The following is a 16,184-nucleotide window of genomic DNA, read 5'->3' as shown; positions in this document are numbered from 1 at the left end:
CACACGCTGCGCATTATTACTCTGACAGAGAAAAAGCGGCCAAGTTCCGACAGCTACCCGAACGCGCGATACAGCTCTTATTTGTATAACAGCGCAATATGTTCTCACATTAGCGCGAGGTAAGACAGGCACCCATTAGTGTTGCCGGACACACGCGCTCACGTGCATAAATACATGCATCATGTGCACACATAACACGCACACACGTGCACACCCATACATACACACACACAGTGGATTTAATCATAAAATGTTGAAGGCCATCCTATTGGTTGATCCAGCTCTGCAAGTCGCACGCTGACCCTTTTTCTGCGTCCGCGGTCAGGCGTGACAGTGGATCCCTACGGCCAGTTTAACGGAAATTAGCGTCTCATCCCTTTAATTTTAGTTTATACATTGAGTGGACCTTACCGTCTCCCGGGATTCAATGTTATGTTCTATGCGTGGCCATTCGCTGGAGTGTGAGTAGAATCCATGAAAAAAGTTGTTTACTTGAGTCACATATAACATAAAATATATGCTAAATATGTCACTAAAATACATGCAAAAATTAGTGACATTACATACAGCTTTTATAATAAGCGACGAAATGTTCTCCCAGACCTACCTGCAAATCTAATTCCCTTTCCCTTGGTTACAATAATAGCCCATTTGCCGATAAAAGTTTGCGTAGTTTAAAGCGAAGAAATAGCCTATACATACAATGTAAATAGCCATTGAAACCTTCGAATAAAAATGCTTTATTCACAGAGAACGGGGATTTTGGAAACAGCTCTGCCGCGTCGGTTGATGCGCCCCCAGCTATAACTGTGGACCTGCCCTATGGAATTTCTTCATATTTTCAGACAGCGGCTTTGGGAGGTACTGTTTGACTTGAAAATGATGGTTGGATCAGTTGGCCATTGTTCTGCAGGATAGCTAGAGTAGGACTAAAGCCTTAGCCCGCAGCCTAGGGGCATTAAAAAAGAGCTCCCTGTCAATCTCAAAAGGGAAGTCAGAATTGCATCGTTCACGGCAACGGTATCCTGTGGAGAGGAAGGAAACGCGTGACTATGACGTAAGGTAAAAACGTAAGTGTTCGATAATATTAAGTCCATGCAGTATAACAACCAATGCAGTATACCACACTGGTAACATGCTGGTAGCTATAAGTATATTAAAATTAGGATATTATCTGTTCAGAATTCTCTATCAGATTTTCCCTTATAGGTACCCACCTGCACTTAAAAAGCAGTAGTTTTTGGGAGCGGGTTCAAACAGAGCTGAGGTGCTAATATTCACTAAGAAAAAACACTATGATTAGTTAATGCTGCTTATTGTTTACCAGACATGAACACGATTCACATAGTATTCATTTTTTGAAGAACATGTTTCTTTTTTTAGGTTTAAAAAAAAAATTATTTTAGTCAGTGTTCTTGAACTCCATTGCTTTTAGTTATCAATAGTGATTGTTACATCTGAATTAGAATGTTCAGTTAAGAACATTCTAATCACATATTTGTGATCTTACTGGTTTTAAAAACCATGAGCTCATGAATTTGCTATTCGGAGAGTAAAGTTGGCAGTTCACAGGTGAATAGGGTGTCCAGAGAGGGGTACACTAGAATTAAGGTTTTGAAGGTCCATTTTAGGATTTCTGGAGTGACTGAGCCCAAGATAATGTTTTGGGTGTTTTAATTTTAATAGTGTTAATGCCACACGTGTAGTTCTAATGTACTACAGTACCATACAGTAAAATTCTCTGCATAAATTCAGCTTGGATAGAACATTTTTAACTCTAATAGATTACATATGGTCCTTCCTAGACTCATAAACTCTTTAAGAGCCTATTTAACACTGAACATGTATGAGTGCATGAGTGATTATGTGCAAGACAAATTTCTGTTTTAAAGGTTACAAAGTTCTATTCTATTCTATTCTATTCTATTCTGTTCTGTTCTGTTCTATTCTATTGTACACTGTTAAAGTACTTATACATAGTATCCTCTTGAACATGGTGCCCTCTGTGTCATCTCTGTCCTTGTGCCGTACATTGTAAGCCCCATGGGAGGACCGCCATGTTCTGCGTACCTGGCTCACACTGTGACTCCTGGGACACATTTAAAATGGCCACTGGGATTTTTGTTGAATTTCACATAGCACACCCAAATGGGGTAGCTCCCCACCAGCTGCAGAAATAAAACCCCGCCTCGACTCCACCCACACTTTTTTTCCGGTTTGAAGTTGGTTTCAAAAAAACTGGAAACAATGGATGACAAAATCCATATGGAATATGCTGGAAATATGATAATGCAGTCCTGCTCAGCAGGAAAAAACACTCAATAATGAAAGTGCATGAAATCAGGGCGGAGTGTTCTTCAGCATCATTAATCATTAACAGTGCAGATCAGATCAGATCAGATCCTATTATTGTCTGTTTACACACTCACTGAATCACTGTAGAATCAGTAATGTATTTTATTTGTTCTGTTTTCAACCACATAGTTCAACCGAAAACCTTTTTTCATGGGGAATCAAAGTGGGAACGCATGGAATTGCATAGTCATTCTGCAGGGGTGGTTTGGTTAGCCATATAGTTAATGTGCAAATTTCATCAGGGCACCCAGAGTCAACACTACTGTTCAATAAAAAAGTACCGTCAGATCTTAAATGAAAATGTTTTAACTTGGATAGATGGAGTTAATACATAAGTACGTTGGCCTTAAATGCATCAGGCCCTATTGGTGTATACTTGTAAGCTCACTGAATGACTGCAGAATCAGTGGAGCTTAGGATGAAACAGGGAAATCATGGTTTGTGTCACACACTCTGGATGCAGCTTTGAAAAGCCCAGCTTGCCATGACCTTGACATTTTGCCCAGATAACCCCCAAGTCTCACATATGCACGACCACAGTGGCCGCCATACAACTTCATACTGAGTCACCTCCTCGTTTCTGTTCATTATTGAATAATCTCCTCAAATTCAGCGAGCAGGACATTAAGTCTATAAAAGGACGGAAGCTCAGAGCTCAGCCACAGCGATAAAGGAGGAAGCTCTTAGGGTGGAGAGTGTCACCACAGGAAACACCACACAGACTGGCCTATGAGGAACAGAGGATGATACCACTCTCCTAAAATAAACTGCGGTGGCCAGAAAGACTACTTCCGTAGAGCAGCGCAGAGCAGGAGCATTACATAAGATCAATAAAAAGTATAAAATAACATCAGGACTCAAAGGGGAATGGAAACCACCTGGTCTGGCCTGTTTACCCATGATGCACTGCTCTCTCAGAGCAGATGTCATGGGAAACTGCATAAACAAACGGCATGAATTAGATTCTGATTAAGGTTATGTCTATAATTAGTTTGTGATTATGTACGTGTGGCTGAGAAAGAATCCTCACACTGTAAGGAGTGTGAGCACGTGAAGCAGTGACGTGAACGTTTCTCCCCCCCCACCTTCTCCTGGGAGAGCAGTGGCCAGGCATCTGCGTCTCCTGCTCCAGGGAAGAAGTGTAAAATCTCTCACTCCATCTGTGTGTCCCATGATCCTCTCTACTTCTTATTTCTCTCTGATTTTCTGATTTTCATTTGCCTCAGTTCTGCTTGCTCCCACCCATTGACCCTTCTCTCTAGAAATATACGATTTTTAATTGGCGGATTTGGTGAGTGCGTGTATGTGTGCACGTGTGTGCATGTGTGCCTATATTTTTGCGAATATGTTTGTGAGTGAGAGTGAGAGGGAGAGAGAAAGAAAGATGTTTTATTAAAATATTTGATTAATATGCTTTGTTACTTGTGTCATTGAAAAAGTGAAAGGCAGCTAGCTAGAGGCTGTTTGTCCCTCTTCCTGCCTGTTTTTATTCTCACTGCTGATTTTTAACCTTTTAACCTTTCTTTGCCATATTTCTCTCTGTCCCTCGCTCGTTTTTGCCCCTCCCCCCACTTTATTTGGCCTGTAGGGTAGAATCTGGCCCATATTTATTCCATAAAAAGAAAAAAAAAAACGGAAAAAATATTGCTGCATTGTAATCAGCTCAAAATAGCAAGCAAAGTGACCCCTTAATGCCAACAGTCTCGCTGACCCATTGACCAGTACCTCCAGCACCTAATGCCCCAAGCTCACATATGACCCACACCTCTACCTTTCAGTTGTATTTACATGGGATGCATTTACTTGTCAAACTGTTTATTTATTTGTATTACATTTTAACTCTTTGGGATCTTTGGGAACACGGGACACAGGGTCATTCAGGTTTAAATCCAAGTTTATGTTTATAATACTCAATACAATGAATGCGTTTTCCACTGTTTAAAGCTTTGCATGCTGCTGTCTTTCGCAATATGGCGTCCAGTGTTATTCTGTCATTCAAACTTCACAAATAACATCCTAGTGCTGGTTTTGTAACAAAGTGCTGCATGTCAACAGATCTGCGCAGAAGCAGCTGAATAACGGAATTTTGGCTGACCTAAGGACAGAAGAGCCGCTGGTTTCGCATCTCCCTTGGCATCTCTGACCCCTATTAACCGTGCCGTCCGGGTGCAGTTTGGTACCCATGAAAAATTAACCGGGAGTTTAATAATTAACCCTGCCGCAACTTGAAGCCTTAAACGGGAAGAGCGCAAGTGCATTATCACTCTAATCTGAATATGACGTGTCCTTACAAATAAAAAAAGCCAATTTATTTATAAGCGGCTTCCTTGCGCCAGAAGCAAAACAGACAGTGTTTTTTCTTACAAAAACAAACAAAAAAAAAACAAAAAAAACAGATTCGGTTCCGTAGGCAGTGAAAGGCGCATGCATTTTTAATATTACAGTTTGTTGCACACAATACGTAGCATGCATACGTAATTGTCCTTCGTCCTCCTCACCTGGAACATATTAAAGAATCATGACGCGCTGCTCAAATCGTTCGATAAGTGATGTTAATATGACAAGCGTTTATGAATTCAGCGCAAGGGACGGCTTTATTGGTGTTTGTCCTGTGCTGCTTACTCTGATATCCCATATTCTCTTATCTCCTTTTCTCTCTCTCTCTCTCTCTCTCTCTCTCTCCTCTGTCATTACATCCCTTTGCTTCTTATTGCCTCTGTCCTTCTTCTAACGCTTCCTGTTCTACATCTCCCCGCTTATCCTGTCATGCACAGCCCTCCTCTTTTTCCATTTTTCTGCTCTCATTGACTTCATGCCATCTCCATTCTCTCCCTTCCCCCTGTTTTTCCTCCATTCATCTCAGTTTAAGAGTGTAAATGTTTCTGTTTAAAAGCTAACTGAATTGCGTTCTGTTACCCTGAAAATGAATAAATGCAATGTTGTCATCAGCTGAACATTAAATCAAAGACAGAGTAATGATGAAAATAATGGTTGCCTATATGTTCCAGAAATGTAGCCTCCTTTTTAATTAAAATGTGAACTGGATACGTTCCTAATTTTGCATGCATGATTTCAGATGCATGTTTTTCCCCTTTGGTGTATACTTGCTGCCTGAGTGAACTTTTTGTGAACGTATCATGTAATAGGCTAGAAAAAAAAAACGAATGCAATGGGAAAGTGTATTTTAATAACATTTTCGTGACAATGCATATAATAGTTTGTTCCACAGTGCAATAATCAGTGAACACGCAAAATCCACACATGAGCATGAGTTGTCTAGATCAAAGCCTTCCTGGGGTTTTACCTTTTTCTGGAATATGGTAACCTTTTTAACATTTACTGCCAGGGCCCAGTTCTGACAGTACAAACCCCACAAATCAAATTGCAGTCGGTTGTTGTCCTGGTTTTGAGCTTTGAGTCATTTTGGTAACCCTTTACCCCCCTGAGCAACTTTTCATTGTCTGATAATAATGGCCATCATAGCAGCATTCATCACCAAATGCACACTCTTCTGTAGGATGTAGCTATTAGGGCATTTCAACTAGAGCAGAAAGCTGCATGGATTACTGCACACAGAGGTAGCTCAGCCCTTGGTTCCAGATGTCAGGAAAGCAGACAGGGAAGCTGAATTATTTACATAGGGTCTTCTGCAGTTCAGTTACTGGCCTGAGCTAATTCTCCCTTGCTTACATCTGTTTTGGAGTTGTTCTATTAAATGTTTGAGAGCAACTGGGTCATCCAGTAATTTTTAAAAATTTATCTTGATGACTAATTAAAATATTTCCTAATGTAAATTCTTTTCAGTTTTATATTCCTTCGCAAAGTTCTAAAAAAAAAAAAAAGTCAAAAAAAAGGCCAACACTTTGTGTTACTTCATTTAGTGTTCCCTATGTCCGGAGGATTTCCTACAAGCTAAATCTCAATTTTATAATGTTTGATGATGATGATGTTTCTGTGTGTCTGTGCGTAAGGGTCTGTGGGTTGGTGGGGTGGGGGCAGGGGTATATATATATGACACTGAAAAAAATAAAAGAATACACACAATAAATGTATAAAAAGGTTAAAACGTGATATTGGGCAGAGGAGAAGGACAATTCTGAAAATTAACTAAAAGAAACAAAAACAGACAGAGATAAAATGACACAAGAGGAGAATAGTAATAATTATTGTTTATAGAAATGAAAAAGATCTCTCAGTTCCTCCCTCTTTCACTCTCTGACTTCTGTCCTCTCTCAGTTTCTCACTCTTTTTCTTTCTTTCACTCTTTCTCTTTCCCTCTCTCTCAAATTGGTACTGCACAAATTTACACACACACACACACACACACACACACACACACACACACACACACACACACACATATTTACTCAAATTCAAAGTCAAATATGCTTTATTGGCATGGCAACACATAGGCAGTATATTACCAAATAATCATTTAAATAAAATCTTAATGAACAGTAACAGTTACACCACAGAGTATGTTAAATAAATCACAGACTAGGTCAAGTGTGAGTAGCGTTGGATCTTTATGCACCTACTGTGAGCAGCGTTGGGTTGCCCTGTGCTGAGTGTGAACAACGTTGGGTTTCTCTGTGCTGAGTATGAACAGCATTGGGTTTCTCTGTGCTGAGTGTGAGCAGCGTTGGGTTGCCCTGTGCTGAGTGTGAGCAGCGTTGGGTTGCTCTGTGCTGAGTGTGAGCAGCGTTGGGTTGCTCTGAGTTGAGTGTGAGCAGTGTTGGGTTGTTCTGTGTTGAGTGTGAGCAGCGTTGGGTTGCTCTGTGCTGAGTGTGAACAGCATTGGGTTTCTCTGTGCTGAGTATGAACAGCATTGGGTTTCTCTGTGCTGAGTATGAACAGCATTGGGTTTCTCTGTGCTGAGTATGAACAGCATTGGGTTTCTCTGTGCTGAGTATGAACAGCATTGGGTTTCTCTGTGCTGAGTGTGAGCAGCATTGGGTTTCTCTGTGCTGAGTATGAACAGCATTGGGTTTCTCTGTGCTGAGTGTGAGCAGCATTGGGTTTCTCTGTGCTGAGTGTGAGCAGCGTTGGGTTGTTATTCGCCAAGGGTGATCAGCATAGGGTATGCAGTAAACATGTGACTGATACAGTATGTATACTGAAAAAAGGTTTCATTGGATAAATATAAAATTTGACATCAGTTTGTTTCATCTGTATTTTTCAGGCTTTCTCAATTTAAACTTTTTATGTTCATTCAAATGAATATAAAAATTTTAAATTGAGAAAGCCTAAAAAATATTGCTGTAACTAACTGAACTAAACACTAGTTATGCACTGAAATGATCTTGTTTTTTCTTTCTTCAGTGTATCGTCTGTTTCTGCGGTTATTTACCTTAAAGCAAGACTGCCGGTATATCCTGTTTTGACATAAGGAGTTAATGAGTTCCTATGGATGATGGAGTTAGTGAGGTTTTGTGCTAATTGCCTCTTGTCCAGTATGGTGTGTAGTTCATATGCATACGATCTGTCCCTGAGAGGGAGCCCAAACATGCATGCATTTCTAATAAAACATTTTTTAAAAAGAATTTGTCCAGGTCTGTCTATAATAAAACACACACTACTGCAGCCTCCAAATCACAGCACAACTCAAAACACAGCAAGGGCACTAAACTAAAACACACACACTTACGCATACACACAAACACAATACTGGTGGCTTGTGTGTATCGCTGTGTGTGTGTGTGTGTGTGTGTGCGTGTGTGTGAATCTGCCATACTGTGTGCCTGTGTGTAGGACAGTGAGTAATTGTGAGTATCAGCTTGTTTGAGTCTGTGTGTGTGTGTGTGTGTGTGATAGTCAGTGTGTATTGGTGTGTGTGTGTGTGTGTGTGTGTGTGTGTGTGTGTGTGATAGTCTGTGTGTATTGGTGTGTGTGAGAGAGAGAGAGAGAGAGAGAGAGAGAGAGAGGCTGTATCCATTGTTATGTCAGTGGAGTCCATTTATAGATTAATCCTGGTGACGAGCCCTTTATGATTAAACCCACAGGCGGGTTAAGACACAGTCCTTTGCTCACTTAATACCTGAAATTACTTGACCATCACCTAGATATTCTCTCTCTCTCTCTCTCTCTCTCTCACACACACACACACACACACACACACACACTGAACTACCCTGTCATGCTGAGTTGGACTCATGGGTAAAGCATGTTTTTTAAAAATTATGTATAGATGAAAATAAATAGTATCCGCTGCAGATCCGCATCTGGCTCAGTCTGGCTTAACACCAGTAAAATCGGGAATTCCAGCCCAAACTATTTCCTCATTTTCCAGAGAAATATAACAATGGGTACACAGGAAAACAACATGACGTGAATTCTAATATTGGTAGATAGCATAAACGGCCTCCTTTTGCCTTAATAATGACACCAAATACGCTAAAGCTGTCAGGTTGGTGATCCGTAGGTTTATTATTTTTTTCTTGCTTTATTTAGTCCTGCTTATCGAAATATGAGCAACGCGTTTATACTGGTAGCTTATGCCTTAAGGCTTACAAAACAAACTCAGTTTCAATGCACGTGTGTGTGTGTGTGTGTGTGTGTTTTGTGCAAATAATAAAAGTACACACAGCCTTTCAACTTGTATTATAATAGCCTGTGCAGACACTAGATGGCAGTAGAACCCTTTATGAGCTGAGGCATTGCGCAGAATTTTCCGATTTGAAATTGAATTTCATTTTCACTGAGTCCCCTTAATTGTTATTGTTCATTATAAAAATAAACTAATTGTGTGCGTGTGTGTGTGTGTGTGTGTGTGTGTGTGTGAGAAGTTCTCCAAGATGTAATCTAACACAAACCAGCTTCTGCTCCAGCTGGATCCCATCTGGAATTTAGCGATGGTCTGTTGTCTGTACCAAGTTTCCTCTTCCGAAGAAGTCACATTAAAAAAATACATAAAAACACCCAACATGTAAAGAGAACACATGTGAACTATAAAAAAAAACTTGCAAGATGAGAGTGTAAAATGGTGCTATTTCTTGCTATTTGAAGTTACGTGTTTTGTTTTCACATGTGAAAACAGTAGTTCACATTTGAGAAGGTGAGGATGCAAATTTCGCATAACTTCAGGTGACCTATTTCCTGTTCAAATGCAGAAAAGGCCAGTCCACCAGTTCACGTGACATTATCTTTTTACGTGTGAATATTTTAATAAACCCGTGAAAATGTGAAATTCATTGAAAATGTGACAAGGATATTTTCACATGATTTTTTTGTAAGGGTCAAACCAGCCAGACCAGATTGAAACCAGGTTGAAACCAACCAAGAAGTTCCACCAGGGACCAGCAAGTGGCACACGCTCACCCCCCCCCCCCAGCCTTGCTGCATTGGTGCGGGCGTGAACACGACGGGGTGTGGAGGGGATGCCGTGTGTTTCCTCTCGGGCCAGAGGACACGTAAACTATTCCAGGCAAAGGTCCAGGTGAACGCTCGTGTTTCCACGACCTTTGACCCTGTGCGTACACAATCCTGAGCGAGGAGTATATCACATCACAGAACCGCCAAGCCTTGTGTATGTGTGCGTTCCATCGTAAAACCATAAATCTATCCACCTACGCATGTCCATTACAGAAACGTGCAGCTTTATGGCTTTAATATTCTGTGCATTGATATGTATGTGCAAACAGCAGTCTTCAATACTGAGCTGCTGGGGCTGCTGGTTTTTCTAACTGGTTCCTTCAGAACCTGATCAACAAAAGCAGTTGATTCCAGATACCTTACCTTAATTGATTTTGGGATTTCAAGTGAGACCCTGTGGCTCTATAAGACCAGGGCTGTTTATGTGTGATGACCTCTTTGGGGGGTGGGGGGGGGGTCATCGCATAAGTAAAACCTCCCACCCCTCTGGGCCCCCATCTTCTGTATAGAAGCAGTAAGGGAGTGGGGGGCCCCTGCTCTGTGTTTCAGTTCCTGTAAACGCTGTGGGAAGAGGGAGAGGGGGATTTACAGTTGTGCAATCCCAAAACTGGCTCCTCTGAGTCTCTTGAGTGGCATTAAGCCTTCCCCTGCCTGAGCCCAAACTTATGTGAACAGTTGCTACAAATAAAGAGCTGTAAAAAAAAACGCTTGAGCACAAAGACTGATCTCGCCCAGACGTCTGCAGGACTAGGAAAGAACAGCATGTCGAGATGGATAAAGTGGTCTCTGTCGATATTCAAATTGTCTCCACATACAAGTCCTTATGAAGCAGTCAACAGCTGCTTCCCCTCCCCTCCACCAACTGATCTGCTGATCTGTGTGTGTCCCTCTAAACCTGCAAACAAGAGTTATATGTGTGTGTGTATGTGTCTCTTTAAACGTGCAATCAAGACGATGTGTTTGTGTCCCTTTACATCTGGAATTTGGGCAACGTGTGTGTCTTTAAATCTGTGCGTGCGTGTTTGTGTACAAGCGAGTATATGTGTGTATGCGTCTGTGTGTGTGTGTGTGTGTGAGAGAGAGAGTGTGTGTACATGTATCGGTAGGTTTGTGTGTGTAAAAGTTTACTTTTTAAAAGTTTATTTGGCCTCACTACACAAGGAGTCAATGAGGAGAGAGCACACTTCCACCAAGCCCTCACCCCCCTCCTAGCCCGCCCACCCACTCTTAGTTTAAATGTGGCTGTCCCACGCCGTGACCACCCTGGCAGGGACAGAAGAGCGGGACACAGGGGAGATGCGGGAATTCGGGATAACTACAGCGTTTTAACCTCGAATAGCGAGAGAGGGTGTAATCAGCCGCCAACACAAACAAACAGGAAAACCTTTGCCCGTCACCCTCAGGGGATCTGGGCAAAAACAATACACTAATACAACAAAGACAAAACAAATGAAACCACACAGTCGCTTTTCAGCCTTTACGTGTTCTTTCTCGCTGTCGTGGTGGGGCCCCGGTCTCAGACGTCTACTGTGGAAAGAAGCACTCTTTTAAATCCTGGACTGATTCGTGACATCATTCAGGTGTGTTTCTAGTTAAATAGTAGGCGTGGTCCTCTAATTGCCCCTAATTCCTCCTGCAAACCGAGGCCTGCCACAGGGCCGTTAAACTCTTTAAACTTTAACTTCAAGGAAAAACTTTCGCTTTCGCTTAGTCTGAAACAGAGTGGGACAAGTGGGGTTGAGAGGGGAGGGGAGGGGGGGGGGTTATATCTGGAGTTACTCAACATGAAACAATCGCTCTCACTCATTTCCTTTCCTATAAATCAGCCAGAGAGGTGAAGGGGGGGGAGATGTTCTGTTGCCATTCCGTTTAAAATTTATACCGCTAGGGGATGAATAACGTAATTACGAAAATAACGTTATGTACCTTAGATAAAGATTGGATCGTGTGGCTCCCCCTCGTGGTTGTGTGGCCCCCCTAGCGGTTGTGGCCCTAAACAACCACATAGACCGTTTATGCCATGGGCTGGCCCTGTAGGGGCCTAATTTATTAAGCAATTTCAAAGCGCTCTGGAAGCAGTCAGTGCACACTTTCTGCATGCTGGGGGGCTGATCTGAGATCAGTAATGCTGTTGGGGAATAAGGCTAATCTAAGATAAGTGATGCCGGGGGCCTGATCTGAGATCAGTGATGTTTGGAGGCTGATCTGAGGTCAGTGTTGCTGTTGGGGAATAGGGCTGATCTGAGATCAGTGATGTTGGGGGGCTGATCTAAGATAAGTGATGCCAGGGGGGCTGATTTGAGATCAGTGATGCTGGGGAGATGATCTGTAATGCTCTTCAGTGGATTCTGACATATGTGGTCTTAGGTGCTGAGTATGGTTACTGGGTTTGTCTGACTTCATTGTTGCAGACAGCTATGTCCTGAATCAGAGTACGTATTGTGCCCTTTTAAACCTCCAATCAGGATGGTGTGTGTGTTTCCCCTTAAACCTCCAATCAGGATGGTGTGTGTGTCCCTTTAAACCTCCAATCAGGGGTTATGTGTGTGTGACTCTTTAAATCTGGAATCAAGTACAAGTGAGCATGTGTTCACTGCAAGAGAAAACTTTTTTTTTTTTAGGTTTTCTGACCACAAGGACTCAATTAGAAAACAGCACACACTCCCACCAACCCCTCACCCCCCTCCTAGCCCGCCCACCCACTCTTAGTTTAAATGTGGCTTTAAACTGAACTTTAATTACAAGAAAAACATTCTGCTTTCCCATCTTAGTCAGCCAGAGATGGCGGGCCAAGTGGGGTGGAGAGGGGAGAGGGGAGGAAGGCTAAATTTGGAGTTACTCGACATGAAAGTGTCCCGTGTCACTCTCAGCAGGATAGAATGAGGAAACAGCAGCCTCTCGGGTGGTTTCCCGTTACGTGTGAATGGAATAGTATGCTCTAAGCACTGAATAACCCACAGGAGGAAATCAGAATTACACTCAAATATTCTTACCTGGAAAACTTTCAGAAAACATTATTTTATTGTTTTATGACTATGTTGTCAGCCAGGGACATCATTTATAAAAATAAAATAAAATACATTAAAAAAAAAAAACGTTCTTGAATTTAAACTTAGAAGTAATTTCAAAATCCTTTGATTCATGATTTATGAAAATAACAGTGCGGCATTCTCTCTGGAGGGGAATTTACGATCAGACGTGAAGTGTCGGCTTTAGTCACTCAACCAAAATTCTAACAGTGGTACATTCAAACAGGCAAATGCACAACTGGAGAACCCCAATACAGCCGGTATATGAGACCACATCTCACAATATTTGGGGTTGAGATAAAAAGATGAACATGAGACAAGAGTTCAGAATTTCAGCTTTTATTTCCTGGTATTTACACCTAGATGTGTTAAACTACTTAGAACATAGCGCCTTTGGTATCAGACCACCCAATTTTTAGGTGAGCAAAAGTATTGGAACAGAGAGTATTTAAGTAAATGAAAGCAAATAACACTTAATATTTGGTAGCATACCTCTTGCTTGCAATAACTGCATCAAGCCTGCGGCCCATTGACATCACCAAACTCTTGCATTCTTCTTTTGTGATGCTTTTCCAGGCTTTTACTGCAGCCTCTTTCAGTTGTTGTTTGTTTCGGGGGGTTTTTTCCCTTCAATCCCCTCTTCAGGAGATGAAATGCATGCGCAATTGGGTTAAGGTCTGGTGATTGACTTGGCCAGTCTAAAACCTTCCACTTTTTCTCCCTAATGAAATATATACTCTGCTGATATATATAGCAATGGTAGGCCTATGTTCTATTGACATGGCTGTATGATGTGGTTACTCCACACAACCTATTCTTGCAATGTAAGATGTATGCCTGAGATGACACTTTTGCTTTTGGAAGTAAGTGAACACATTTTTTAGTAAGCAAAAATAATGTTTTCCTCCTAAAATAGGGCCTACCAACTAATAAATATCATATCCAGGCCTAAACCTGTTATTTCCAGATAGGGACAAGTCTTGTGAAAAACATAATGGGTTGTAAGAGGGTTTATCTATTGAGTAAACCTGTTTAATCTGGAATACAATGAGGGTAGTGAAAAAATGTCAAAATCACCATAGGGCTCAAGGAGTTTTAACAGATAAATACTGTTCTGACACAGGAGTGTCAGAAGGTGTTGGTAGGCGAAGGATAGGCCAAGCTTACCGAATACTTTTCCACCAGCCTGGGTGGAAAACAGATGCTCTGCATTTGGAAGAGGAAACTGAACTAGAAGAATACAGGCATTGACAGTGACCTTGTAGTCACCACATTCTGACTGTTTTGTATCTCCTTGGCATGACCTTTATAAAGTGTTATCGTTTGTAGTCATAAAACCCGAAGTTCACATTTTTGGGCCATGGGTTCCCTCATTGTAAGTCTGAGAAAGAATTTCTTCAAAATGAATTAAGTATAATGTTGTATTTTGTAAAAGTGTCTACTACATGAATGAAAATTTAATTTTGTTAATATGTGTATGTGTGCGTGCATGTAGAGATTGGAATAATGGAAAAACACATGAAAAAGGACATCTACTTTGAAGTAGCCTAACTAAATAACAATTACAAAGGCAGCTACACAGGTGAGTAATATTGAGAATATGGCCGTTAGGAGTGGCAGTTACAAAAGAGATCGAACCATCAGCATTGATATGCCAGTTTCAAAAGAAACAAAAGGCAGCTAATAGAGTTTCAAAGAGGCCAAATAGTCCTTGCCCAAATTGCAAGTGCACGGTCACAAAAACTGTAAAATGATCTAATGTGGCAATGGCAACGGTGTTGAAAATTACATGTGCATACATATGCCAAACACAAAAAAACTGTATAGGCAAAGAGAAACAGTAGTCGCAAGTTGAAGGTCACCAGCAGGGACGGATGGACACTTAACAGCATAAATGATAAGCACTCCAAATCAATGGTGTTACTTTGCCCAGCCATTTCTGCTGGCCTGTCTGTGTTTCTCCCCTCTCAGGTGATGAGCTGGCCAATGGGAGGCATAAGGGGGCGTGGTCTGCTGAGCGGAAGAACCTGTCCGGTCCCAGAATGCCCCGGTTTCTAAGACCAAGGGGGCTTCTTTTCCTCGTCTTGTGACCAGGTGTTTTGTTTGGCAAATTGTTTTGCTAGCGCTTCCAACACCGTTCACCTTATTGTTATTAATCAGATTTTTGTTTGTTTAAGTATTTTTCCTTTGTAATGTTAATACGTTGTTTTTCAGTTTTAAAGAAAACAGTTGTGTATCTCCACTGTGCTGTGTCTGTGACCGACTGTAACATACGGCCTCAAAATGATCACAGAACTGAATCAACACCTCTGTGACCCAGTGTCAAGAAAAACTGTACACTGTGAGTTTTAAAAATCTGATATCTGTAGCAGGGCCACCATTCAGAAACCACTTGTATCCCTGGCAAATGCACAAAGATGCAGAACTTGGTGTACAAGGAGCAGAAAACCCAACCTAGACCCTTTAGCAAATAAAAAAGTAATACACTCTCCCATCATAAGGTCCCCATATTCCAAGATGATGATGTGCTATTAGGAAGAGGAGGAGCCCTAGTCCCCTGTTGGTTTCTCTTCCTTTCTTTCTATTAAAATTGCTGGGGACCCAAGTGGAGGGGTTGAAAGTGTGTATGCCCACAGTGGTGATCTATTCCAATAAATTTGGCCAGACAAACCTGTGCAAATGAATTAATTTTGTTTTGGAGAGACCAATCGCAAGGACACGGAAGCACTATGCTCTTTTGAAGAGATTCTCCATTTTTTGACTTTCGTGTTTTTTTGGAGTCCAGCCTTGTTGTTCTTTCCATAAAACAACATGCAAAAACAAAACTTGAAGGAATCAAAACAATCCCAGCCAGCCAGCAGAGAGCAAAGACTGGAAAGAGCTGGACTGACTGAGCTGGGCTGACTTTTACAGCAGAGTGAGGCGTGTATACTCCGGAAAGCCCACTTCCACAGTTTGGTATTTCCTATCCTGTCCTCTTCTCTCCTCTCCTTTCCTCTCCTCTCTGTTTGTAATTAGGGCACTTCAGGTTAGAGCCCCATACACACCGCTAAATAGATTTGTGAGTGGTTTCATGAACAACCATGATGATGTTAAACGCTTTCCATAGCCTTCACAGTCACCAGACCTAAACATCTAGATTTCCACCTCTTGCACCCCTCAAATGGCTGGTTGGCTTTCTTTGCTGGGTCCCAGAAAAATATCAGCCAGACAGAGGATGCACAACCCAGTTCAATAGTACACACGGTTTTGTTTAATATACACACGGAAGGCAGTGAATCATCATACTGTCACATCAAACATTCAGTTAAATGTCCTTAACACTACTTAATATGGTTCCTATGACTTTTTAATAAGACAGATATGTCAGTGCTCGTTGCACATGGTTGCATGCTTTTATCATTAATATGGCTCACACACTCGACTTGT

General features: G+C 41.6%; 1 long non-coding RNA gene across 1 annotated transcript; it reads left to right on the top strand.

Moving 5' to 3' along the window:
• The first annotated feature begins 209 nt into the window (after window positions 1-209).
• LOC135239356 (uncharacterized) lies at window positions 210-16,135 on the top strand. The gene is made up of 3 exons (XR_010325355.1): window positions 210-461; window positions 751-861; window positions 14,727-16,135. It is a non-coding gene; the product is annotated as an uncharacterized LOC135239356 (long non-coding RNA).
• The last annotated feature ends 49 nt before the right edge of the window (window positions 16,136-16,184 follow it).

Source organism: Anguilla rostrata, chromosome 14, assembly GCF_018555375.3.
Source record: "Anguilla rostrata isolate EN2019 chromosome 14, ASM1855537v3, whole genome shotgun sequence".
Taxonomy (NCBI): domain Eukaryota; kingdom Metazoa; phylum Chordata; class Actinopteri; order Anguilliformes; family Anguillidae; genus Anguilla; species Anguilla rostrata.
Note: the sequence above shows the minus strand (reverse complement) of the source record. Positions and strands in the feature narration are given on the sequence as shown.